Source organism: Cygnus olor, chromosome 1 (assembly GCF_009769625.2).
Source record: "Cygnus olor isolate bCygOlo1 chromosome 1, bCygOlo1.pri.v2, whole genome shotgun sequence".
Lineage (NCBI taxonomy): Eukaryota > Metazoa > Chordata > Aves > Anseriformes > Anatidae > Cygnus > Cygnus olor.
The window spans coordinates 4,101,490-4,111,759 of NC_049169.1; the positions used below are offsets into that span (position 1 = coordinate 4,101,490).

Genomic DNA, 10,270 nt, shown 5'->3' on the forward strand with positions numbered 1-10,270 from the left:
GCTAGAAACTAGAAACTGGAAAAACTGAGCTAAAACTGTATAACTCAGTTTTCTAATGATGAGATTTGGTACATGCACCATCCTTTCAAGTCTTGCTAGAAAATACATTACAGAGAATCACCTTGCTTTGGAGGGGGGACAGGGAGAAAGAGGGTTGTTTTTCAGATACTTTGTATATTGGAAATAATTTACTCAAAAGTTTTAGTAACAATGGCTACGGTTGCCTTGACAAACACCCTCCCCTTGTAGGAAGGGAAGGAGGGGACAGAAGAGCTGAAAACGGAAGCTGGGGGATGCATGTTCTTTACTGTTTTACCCATGTTATAAATCAGAACATAAATAGCAACTGTCACTGCTCTGTTGCAGAAAGCAACAGTGGGAGGGGAAAACCTGGCTAAATTCAGCTCTTAGTAGGTGTACAGTGCTTCAAGAGAAATAATGGTGACTCCCACATCAGCATTTGTCTCTCTGGTTTCCATGGATAAGTAGGGTACAACCTTGCCTAAATCCCATTCACAAAACAGAACAAATGTCTGTAAGCCTCAGCTGTTCTATCTGTTCTCAACATATCAAGTCCAAAATGCGTCCGCTTTCACTTAGATGGATTCTTCTCCCACTGTAACTATTCCTGACTTGTGTTATATGCTCACCAACATACAGAAACTTCACAGCAAATTCAAATGACCACATCAAAAACCTCCTGAAAAGAAAAGGCTTGAATGCAAGTGAAAAATTAAACATTAATTTTACTTTTGAAACAATATTGAAGTTAGGTTTCTGCTCCCAAAATGCTCACAGAAGTCTGGAGTGAGGTTCCCAGGGAATCTTGGCACTAGGTGACTTTAAAGCTTGGCCTCCTCATTATTGTGACAGCCATCCTGTCTCTGGCTGTGGTGTCCTTGGGTATCCCTGAAGATTGTCTGCTACTTCATAAAGTCATGGGGTCACTAAAAGACTAAGCTGTATTACTGCTTCACTTGTGCTAAAGCAAAGCTGCAACAAGTCTGCAGGCTTCAGAAAGTTACTTACACTTGTGTATTTGCAAATAATCCTACTGCCACTAGCATCTCCCTCTCTCTCTCTCTCTTAAAAATAGTATTAAAGCCACATACATGGGCAGTTTATTTAGATTACAGGCTAAATTTGTCCTCTCAGACTCACACATTCAGCACACAGTGAGGCTACTGCTGCTGTCTGTTTGGTGCTGAGGACAGAATTTGTTCTGAAGTTTTGAGCTGCTGCATTAATTGACAACACAGACAAAGTATACATCTACCAAACCAAAAAAAAAGCCTTACTGTCAGTCCAAAGCTACAGGTACATTTTTAAGAGGGGTTCTTTTCCCACAAAACACCAGAATAATTCCACAAAACAGCTAGTTAACAAAAGCCCTACAGCCAGTCTGCTTTGAAAATATATCGCTCTTGATCCATGCACCCCTAGGATGAACTGCCTCAAATCCATGCTCTCAGCTAATGTGTGCATTTGTAGTGGTGCAACAGCACTTATGCTCACTGGGATGGGCTGTGCTTATTTTGTCTTTGTTTGTTTCCAGAAAACATCTGGTACAGTGACACGTAGGGGAGGAATTGCACTTCCTGGCCTGGGTGGGTGTCTGCTCTGGAATGAGATATCTAGATGTGACGACAGAAAAATGTGTTTGACTTAGAGCTACAGTTTGGATTAAAAGTTTTCTCCTCTACTGTGTTATTGGATCTTTCAAATGCCTCACACAAGCAAACAGAGTATTCCATCCACAGCCCTATCCTCATAGATGACTTTTTAGGGCCATGCTTTAGACTACAACCAGGAAGAGACATTTTTTACCTTCCTTGCTGAGGTCCAAAACTTGCCACGCAAGGGCAGTTCATCAGATTCATTACCCCTTTCTGGCCACAGCCCTTCCTGAGAGCAAGGGCATATCTCTTTTCTGTCCTGACTGGCACATGTACCATAAGCCTGGCCATTCGAGGTCATTAAGGTCCCACTGAACCCAAACTGGGCAGTTTGAGCACGTGAAGTAAAGCTAATATCATTGGGATTAGCAGTGCGTGGGCACATATGTCCTACACTGAGTGGACCAAGATGCTTCCTCTGGTCCTGAGGGTAAAAGCACATCCATTCCTTGGGTATATTTTCCTTCCTTGGAAGATCCTTGTCCATCCTGCCTATAGGGAATAGTTCCTATTGTATGCTGTGACTTAAAGCAGACCTGCCAGAGTGCTGCTCAAGCAGACCACAACCAGGGACCGTGCTAACACATACATGTTCTCACTGACTGCGGCACAGTGCTCAAGCCTCCTATTTTATTAGCGTTGTCAGTAAATCCAGACATGTGATAAAGAACTGGACACATTTGCCCTAATCTAGTGGCTCAGCAGGAAAGGGTGGGTAGCAGGTCCCAATCCTTTGCTTAACACCAAAGATATGCCAGCAAGGAGCAGTATTGCTGCAGACATGTTAAGAGATCGGTGTTTTATTTTGGGACTGGGATTTGCTTTGGACAATATAAGATGAACATATGAGTTTACTAAATTCAGGTTTATCTCTAGGGACCACCCTGAAAATAAACAATGGCTCCATGTTCTCTACAAATTGGGAGTTTGAGGAAAAGGAATGCTTGCATTGCTGCAGAGTCTGAATGGCTTTGCTGTAGTAGTGGGGCTACAAGACCTCCTTTCTGTGAAGAAGTAACAGGCAAAAATGTCTTTTGTCTTGTATATCACCTAAGAGGATGCAGTTACCTCCAGAAAATGTGCCTAGGCTGGACTAAAATATCTTTCTTTTTTTACAAGGAGCAAGGAACAAGAGTGCTTTAGTCTTAGCCATTCTGGTAAGGTGTGTAGGCATCAATCCTCATGCCAGGGAACGATGCTAATGAAGCCAAGGAAAGAGCAGAGGAAACTGAACAGTACTTCCCTACTGCATGCTAGACCTAAATACATGATTCTCCAGCTTAAACCGTCACCTTTTGGCAGCAGGGAGAAACCTATTAGCCACCTCCAGCCCCATAGTCACCGCTCACCATATACCTATCTATCCTCCACCCATCTCATAACCATCTCCTTCTTCTTAGTCTGTCTATACAGGGATTTTCCTGTCCCAGATTGCTGTTGTGTTGGGTCTGAGGTTTACCCTATCTCCTCCACTCAGTGATCTACTTCTGCAGGCAGGCTCACATCTTTTCCCATGCTACCCCCAGCACCTCAAATGACCTTTTCAACCCTTTTCCTTTTAAATAATAAAACTCTCCATGGACAGCTGGTGGTGAGGCAGTGGTTTTTGTTGTCATAGAAAATTCTGTCAAATTTTTTGATACAGAACCACTTTTTCAACTAAAAAAAAAAAAGAAGTATTTTCTGAAGAAAAGTTAGCTTTTGCTCTAGGAAACTGATGGTGCGAAGTCAAATGTTTTGATTCAGCCAGCCTCATGGCTGAAACTATAGATATGGTTCCCTCATATCCTCCTTCTTTCTGCCAGGCAGGTTCATCCAGAGGATCACGTCTCCCATGAGCACTATTTCCAGGGGTGCTGGGACAGGGCCAGCATCTTTCTGCACCACATAACAGAGGTCACAGTGCATCCAGGAGACCAGCTGAACAGAGGAGTGCACACCATCCCTAACTAAATTCCTGTGTCACACAATAACAGCACTCAGAATCAAAATGTTTTTTTTCTGGACCAAAATATTTCCACTAAAAAAACAACAAAAAAAATAATTTCTGTACATTGGAAAGGAAAACATTTTTATTCTTACTATTTGTTTCTCTTGTCCATTAAAACCAACCAAGGCTGTAACCCTGAAGCTTCCTTTTTCCTTCCACCAACTTCACTCATGATTTCTACTTCCATACGTATAATGGTTTTGCTACTGCTGCTATAATGTACCTTTGCTCCTACGTATATTTTAAACTTATTACGACGATCTTTTCTAATGCTTTCCTCCTGCACTATTTCATCCTCGTCTCCTGATCAGGGCTGTAGTAATTACGGAGTCCTTCTACTGTCATGTTTGCTGGCAATTATGATGTGCTAAGTACAGAAGTGTCGTTATTGCTGTCTTTGAATGCCTTTACACACTGTGGAAGACTTTCAACCATCTCCTATAGGCACCTCTTTTTGATGTCACATCACATTCTTTCCTTTAACTGTTTATTGTCTGGCAACCCTGAATGAAAACTGTCTGAATTTTTTCATCACTGTAGCTGCCTTGTTTATGCTTGGAGATTATTTCAACATAGCAATAATTTGCTAAAATACATATTTCTCATGAAAAATCTGACACAATTATGCTTTCTGTTTTCTAGTTCATAACTAATACGGATAACATGCAGGGCTTTTTAGTTTTTCTAATCTCGGGTATTCATCAGGCATTCCTGATGAGATACAAATCAAAAAATTATGCAGTGAAAGATACGGTTTCTCTAGAAATAGATAGCAGAAGAGCTCCTGGAGAAGTGGAGTCATCTCCTGATGGAAGGGTAAAAGTTCCCTGGCCTTGGGCAGAATGGGGCAGAATGAACTTTTCTGTCCTGTTTCATCTGATGTCTACACACAGCCCCAGTAACACTGCTCAGTGAAGTTCATGGCCTGGTTTTGTAGATATGCTGAGGTTTTTCACACTGTTCTGGTGGCTGAGGCTCCTCTTTGCTTACATAACCTCCCAGGCAGTTCAGAGCTACTTTCTCTGTAATCTTTGTGCAAAACACGAAAGTTTTATTTCTGTTTTATATCCAGGTCCAGACTGACACACAGCTTAGGTCCTCAACAGCTTAGCGATGGTGTGAGTCAAACGCTTGTAGGTTAAAACACTTGGTCATGCAGGAAATGCATTGCAGAGGATGCAGCATGAAGCTCTGACATGATGAGCTGTATGCAGCAGCCCTTCTATCCCTGTAGAACTGGCAGAGTGAGGATGCCCTAAACTGGGTGCAGCATTAGGACCCCCTGCACTTCCCTGATGCAGGCAAAACAGGAGTCACAGGAGGAACAGAATCAGATTGAGTACTATGCTCAGATGGCCACAAGATTAACCATGTCCCAGTTCTCTGTCATTTATCGATAGAAAATTTTTGTCTTTTGAGGTTGGTATTTCCTATGCATATGCTCTGACTACATTGTTGCATCTATTGGAGATAAGCAGGGCATTTGTACTTGACAATGATAGCAAAAAGGGGAAGAGCATCTTTTGAATGAAAGCCAAACAAATTTAAAGATATAAAAATTGAGGCAGCTAACTACTGAGAAGCATCCCAAAATAGGTCAATAAGGCAATGACCATTCACAAAACCCATGAAAAAGTTACATAGAGTTTATCATCTGTAAATCTCAGGGCTCTTTACAGCTCAAATGAATATCAATAAATTCATTTTAGAGATAACTGAACCCTACATCTGTACCACACGGCACCATGCTGACGGGGTGAGAGAGACAAGGTACGGCTCTGTGAAAGCTGCACCATTTTCCTTTCATCTCATCCTGAATACATCCTATACCACCACATACTTCTTCCATTCAGCATTTCTACCCCAAAAGACCAAACACAGGAAAGTATTTTTACACATAGGTGGAACTAAAAATATCCCCAAATGGGATGGCACAACTCTGCCCCAGCAAGCTGCCTCAAAGTAGTGGTGTTGCTGTAAGGTACCATACAAACCAGAGGAATTATCTGTTCCTAAGACACCTGTGCATAATTTAAAAATCAGTCTGGGTTTGTTCTTCACACATCATAGTTAATAAATGCTCTCTCTTCTGCTGGATGTGATCTGGTAGGTGACGACAAAATAAAAACTTCCAGCAGGCCTAATAAATCACAAAATGAACACAAACAAGCAATGATACGGGAAGCATTCTGCAGTTGTCAGTGCTCTCCTTCTAGGCAGGCCTACAAGCAGGAGTCAGATGCTCTGGTTAGGATGCAAGTACAGACAGAAAACAATACGGCAGAACAGAAACTCCAGATGAGCTTGTAGGATCTCACAGACTGCCTTCTGGTGTGCAGCAAGAATATGATCCCGTGAACATTTCTGTGTGAGGGTTGGCAGGTGGCACGTGAGTAACCCTGCAAAGGAACTGTTCATGCATTTGTAAGATGCACATACCTATGATAACAGGATCAAAGTCCTGGCTAGTCCTATAAACACTTTCATGCACACAGGTTTTGGGCGTTCATACCGCTGTATTGACTTTCTCTTCCTTTTCTATTTCAAGAATCCCTTTTTCAAAGCTTAGGCAAACAACAACACTCCACTTACTCAAATCCTGGTCTCAGCAATGGGAAGCAACAGCAGAATTTGCAGCCAGGTTTTTAAACTTAGATCTATAAACATATATGCAAAAAGCCAAGAGCAGCTTTTAGAGCAGCCCTTCTGACAAAGCCCTGGAAGATAGTTAATGTTTCTCCTCCTTCCTAGGCTGCTACAGAGCTGCCTATTCTTTGCAATTAAACCCAGGCAGTAAGAGAAGGAACCAAAAAGTTGCCACCAAAAGTTACATTCACCGTATCACTTCCTTCGGAACAAGCGAAGTGAGAGGATAACAGAGGGACTAACCTGGAAAAGTTTCAAAGGAGGAAAAGCAAGAACTTGTCATGCTGGGAAACTAAGCTGCTGGGGCTCTCCTTTCCTCCATCCCTTCTTCCTTGTCTCTCCCTCTAAGCTTTTCTTTTGAGGCCCTCCACCTCTGACGTGATGCTGAGGCGCACAGTGCATCCGTGAGAAGCTCTGAGAGCCAACTGAGTGACTTTCTTTGAAAGGAAGCACCCTTGAGGCAGAAAAAAAAAAAAAAAAGTGTTAGCTCCACCCAGGCTGTGGAACAACCCTCTGTTCATAGCTCTCCTTGCTGCGAAAAAAAAAAAAAAAAAAAAGTTTTGCCCAGTGCAGCAGGGTGATTACAAAAACAGCCTGAGCAGAGGGGGAGTGCTGAGATGCAGGGTGGAGGTTCAGGACAGAGATCTGAAGCCTTGACGGGGCTTTGGAAAAAATCCCAAAGGATATGTAGAAGCGGGGAGAAAGCCCAGCTAAGCTTTGCATCACCTATGCCAGTGCAGCTGTGCCACCGGCTTAAAGTGGGGAGTCTTCAAACTCTGAAACCTCTGAAGCATGACGTGCTTCATTCATCCTGTGTCCTAGGAGCCGGCCAGAAAGTCATGGAAGGAAACTAAGAGGTGCAGCACGGCTCGGGGAGCTTGGGGAAAGTGAGGGCTGGTGGACGTCAAAGTCTCATGATCAGCCTAAACACCGACAAAGAAACAGAAGCAGGTACCCAGAGCCCCCACTGGGTTCCAGATTCAACCGATGTCAGGTGCACAGCTCGGTGGGTCGCTGAGCTTCAGGCAAGCGACTGTCCAAGGAGCCCCTCTGATGCCTCCAGCTCCGTGCAGCCCTGCTCCACCACAACCAGGTGGGACAGGAACCTCCTTGGAGCAGCTGCTCCTTGCTGGTCCCTCCACTGGGCTCCTCGCATGCGTTCCCCAGAAACCCCCAAATGCTGTGTGGCCTCAGCTGGGATGTGGGGTCATTTTTTTTTTTTTTTTTTCCCCAATCAGAAACAAACAAAGAAGAAATATCGAAGGACAGGTCCAAGATCTCAAGGATTTGTCTGTTCAAAAATACGAGAGTCAGAACATTGACCTATTTGCTTCAAACAGTTCTGCTTCTCCCTCCCCCCACCATTTTTTTTTTAAAATAGCGAGTTCAGTGAAACTTTATCTCTTCCTGCCCTAGTAACCTTACTAAATAATCTGCTATTAGCATGACTCAATTGAGTGGCTTTCAGCTGCTCATGTCCTTTTCTTTGCCACTGCCATTTCATTGGTGGAAATTAAAAAAAGGGCCCGTAAAAAGCTTTCTGCCCTGGCAAAGTATCACAGTACTGGAGACTGGAGAAAAGTACAGCTGAGAAGTTAGTTGCAATACAGCGATAAGGGCTCATTAAAAAGGATCCGATTACACCCAAGAGTTTAACTTCATTAGCATTCAACGTGCATGGAGGGAACATAACCCGAGTCTCGAGACCGAGCAGCCGGGCTGGGTTTTCGAGTCCCCTCCTTCAGAAGGAAATGCAGCTCACAACACTACGCAGCAGAGGAGGGACGGACGCCGCTCCTTTCTCTTTACCGCTCAAATCTGCTTTCAAACTTATCGCAGTTCTAGTTTGTTGAATATTGCAATTTTGATCCAAAAAAGATTTACCCAGCAAGTGAGATACATCATCCACAGTAAAACTCAACTTCTTCGTAGCTGTCTTACTACATACTGCTGCAGCCAAGAAACACCTAAAATACATCAAAGACGCTAGCAGAGGAAATTATTTTCCCTCTCTTTTTTTTTTTTTCCCTCTTTGTTTACTGTGTGTGTGTGTTGAATAACACTCTGGTTATAATCAGTTTTCATTGTTTTTCCGATTTTCCCCTCTTCTTTGTATTGCATGAAGTCACAAGGGAGAAAACAACACTTTTTAAAGGGAGGAAAATGTGATTATGAAACCACAAACACTTGCAACAGACATCAGGTGTAGGACCTGAAAGTAATATAAACTGTTATTTAAGAAATAGAAAGAAAAAAAGAAAGAAAGAACGAAAGAACGAAAGAACGAAAGAACGAAAGAGAGAGAACGAAAGAACAAAAGAAAAGAACGAAAGAAAGAAAGAAAGAAAGAAAGAGAAAGAAAGAAAGAAAGAAAGAAAAAAAAAAACTCTGGCTAGATTTCAAGTTGTCAGGCTCTAAATGCTGCACCAGAACCAAAACTGATTGCTGAAGCGGAGCATCCTGAGCAGCATCCCGGGTACCAACAGCACCAACAGCGCCCCAAACTTTCTTTTTGCCGGTGCCTGGGTAGCCTCCTCCGGGCCCGCTGCTAGCCAGCTTTTTTTTTTTTTTTCCTCCCTGCTGCCTGCATCCAGCGCGCAAACACCGCGCAAGCACCGCGCACTGCCCGCGCCCGGAGATGGATGGATGCCCGGCCCGGGGATACCTGCTGCCCGCACGGCACGGCTCGGCTCGGCTCGGGGAAACTCCGCTTGGCTCCGCGCAGCCTGGTTTAGCTTGGCACGGCTCGGCGCAGCCTGGTTTGGCTCGGATTGGCACGGCTCGGCGCAGCCTGCTTTGGCTCGGCTTGGCACGGCTTGAGCGCAGCTCGCCCCGGCTCGGCTTGGCACGGTTTGGCTGGACTCCGCCCGGCTGGACTCGGCGTGGCTGAGCCCGATCCGGTTCGGCTCGGCTCGGCTGAGAGCAGCCCTGGCCGCCCCCGCCCCCCGGGGCTGCCCTCGCTGCCTCTTCCTCCTCTTCTCCTCCTCCTCCTCCTCCTCCTCCTCCTCGTCGTCGGCGCCACCCGGCTCCCCCTGCCTCCCCCCGGGCTTGCCCCCAAAGGACCCCATCCCCGGGGTCTTGGAGCAGGCTGCAAGGTGAGCATCGAGGTGAGTATTGAGGTGAGCATCCTATCCAGATGAATATGCACATGAACCATGGCAGCAAAAGAGGTGCTCATGCTCCTCGTCAGTTTGTCCCACCGTCTTGCATTCTCGGTCATTGGTCTTTGAGATGCAGCTCTTCCAGGCAGGCCCAACCTTGGACCAGGTTTTTAGCCGAAAAAAAGGATGGGTGGTCCCCATTTGGTGCAGCCTTTTTGGGGCTTGAGGGTATCAGAGATGGGTTTTGACCAGGACATCCCTTTAGGGACCTTCTCAGCTCCATTCTTACGGCCTCCTCCTGTACTGGAAGGTGTGGTGTTGGGGATTGCTGGCAGGTGGTTCTGAAGGAGGGACACTGGCCTGGGATCCTGGGAGAGGAGCAAAAAGAAGGAAAGGAAACCCAGAAATGTGGGCATGAAAGGGTTTTGGAGAAGATCATCGAGAATCCCCTCTATCCTGCAGGAACACGCCAGCCGTGAGACTAGTGGATGTCTCTGTCGGTAATGGTCATCCAAATATTATTACAGATGTGTCACAGACTGATGGATGTCCTTCACTCCCCTGACCATGGGCAAGAAGTACCCATAGAAGACAGGAAGGTCTAGCATACAGACCTACAGAGCTAAATAGAGCTCTAATACATAGGTACCATCTCTGAGTCCCAACACCTTGGTGAAGTATCTCAAATGCTGGTTCCTAAATGTCAGTGCACCATCAAACATGCAGAACATGCCACTTGCCAGAGCTGCAAAAGGGATGTTTTCTTTGAGATCATACAGATGAAGTTCTTAGAAAATTTAGGAGCCATAAGTGCTCACTTTGAAAGGCTGGGATGGTTCTTTGAATACTGCTGTGAA

At 44.9% G+C, this 10,270-nt stretch overlaps 1 protein-coding gene across 4 annotated transcripts in view; it reads right to left on the reverse strand.

The window, feature by feature from the left end:
- PRKCQ (protein kinase C theta) overlaps window positions 1–9,308 on the reverse strand; it is a 63,258-nt gene extending 53,950 nt beyond the window's left edge. Inside the window, exons 1-2 of one of the 4 annotated variants that reach the window (XM_040546564.1) lie at window positions 8,978–9,308; window positions 6,556–6,766 (exon numbers count right to left, since the gene is read on the reverse strand). The gene's annotated coding sequence lies outside the window, so the exon portion shown is untranslated. Of the gene's footprint in view, window positions 1–6,555; window positions 6,767–8,935 lie in introns of all 4 variants that reach the window. The other 3 variants (XM_040546583.1, XM_040546574.1, XM_040546588.1) reach the window with 3 other exon arrangements.
- Window positions 9,309–10,270: the final 962 nt, after the last annotated feature.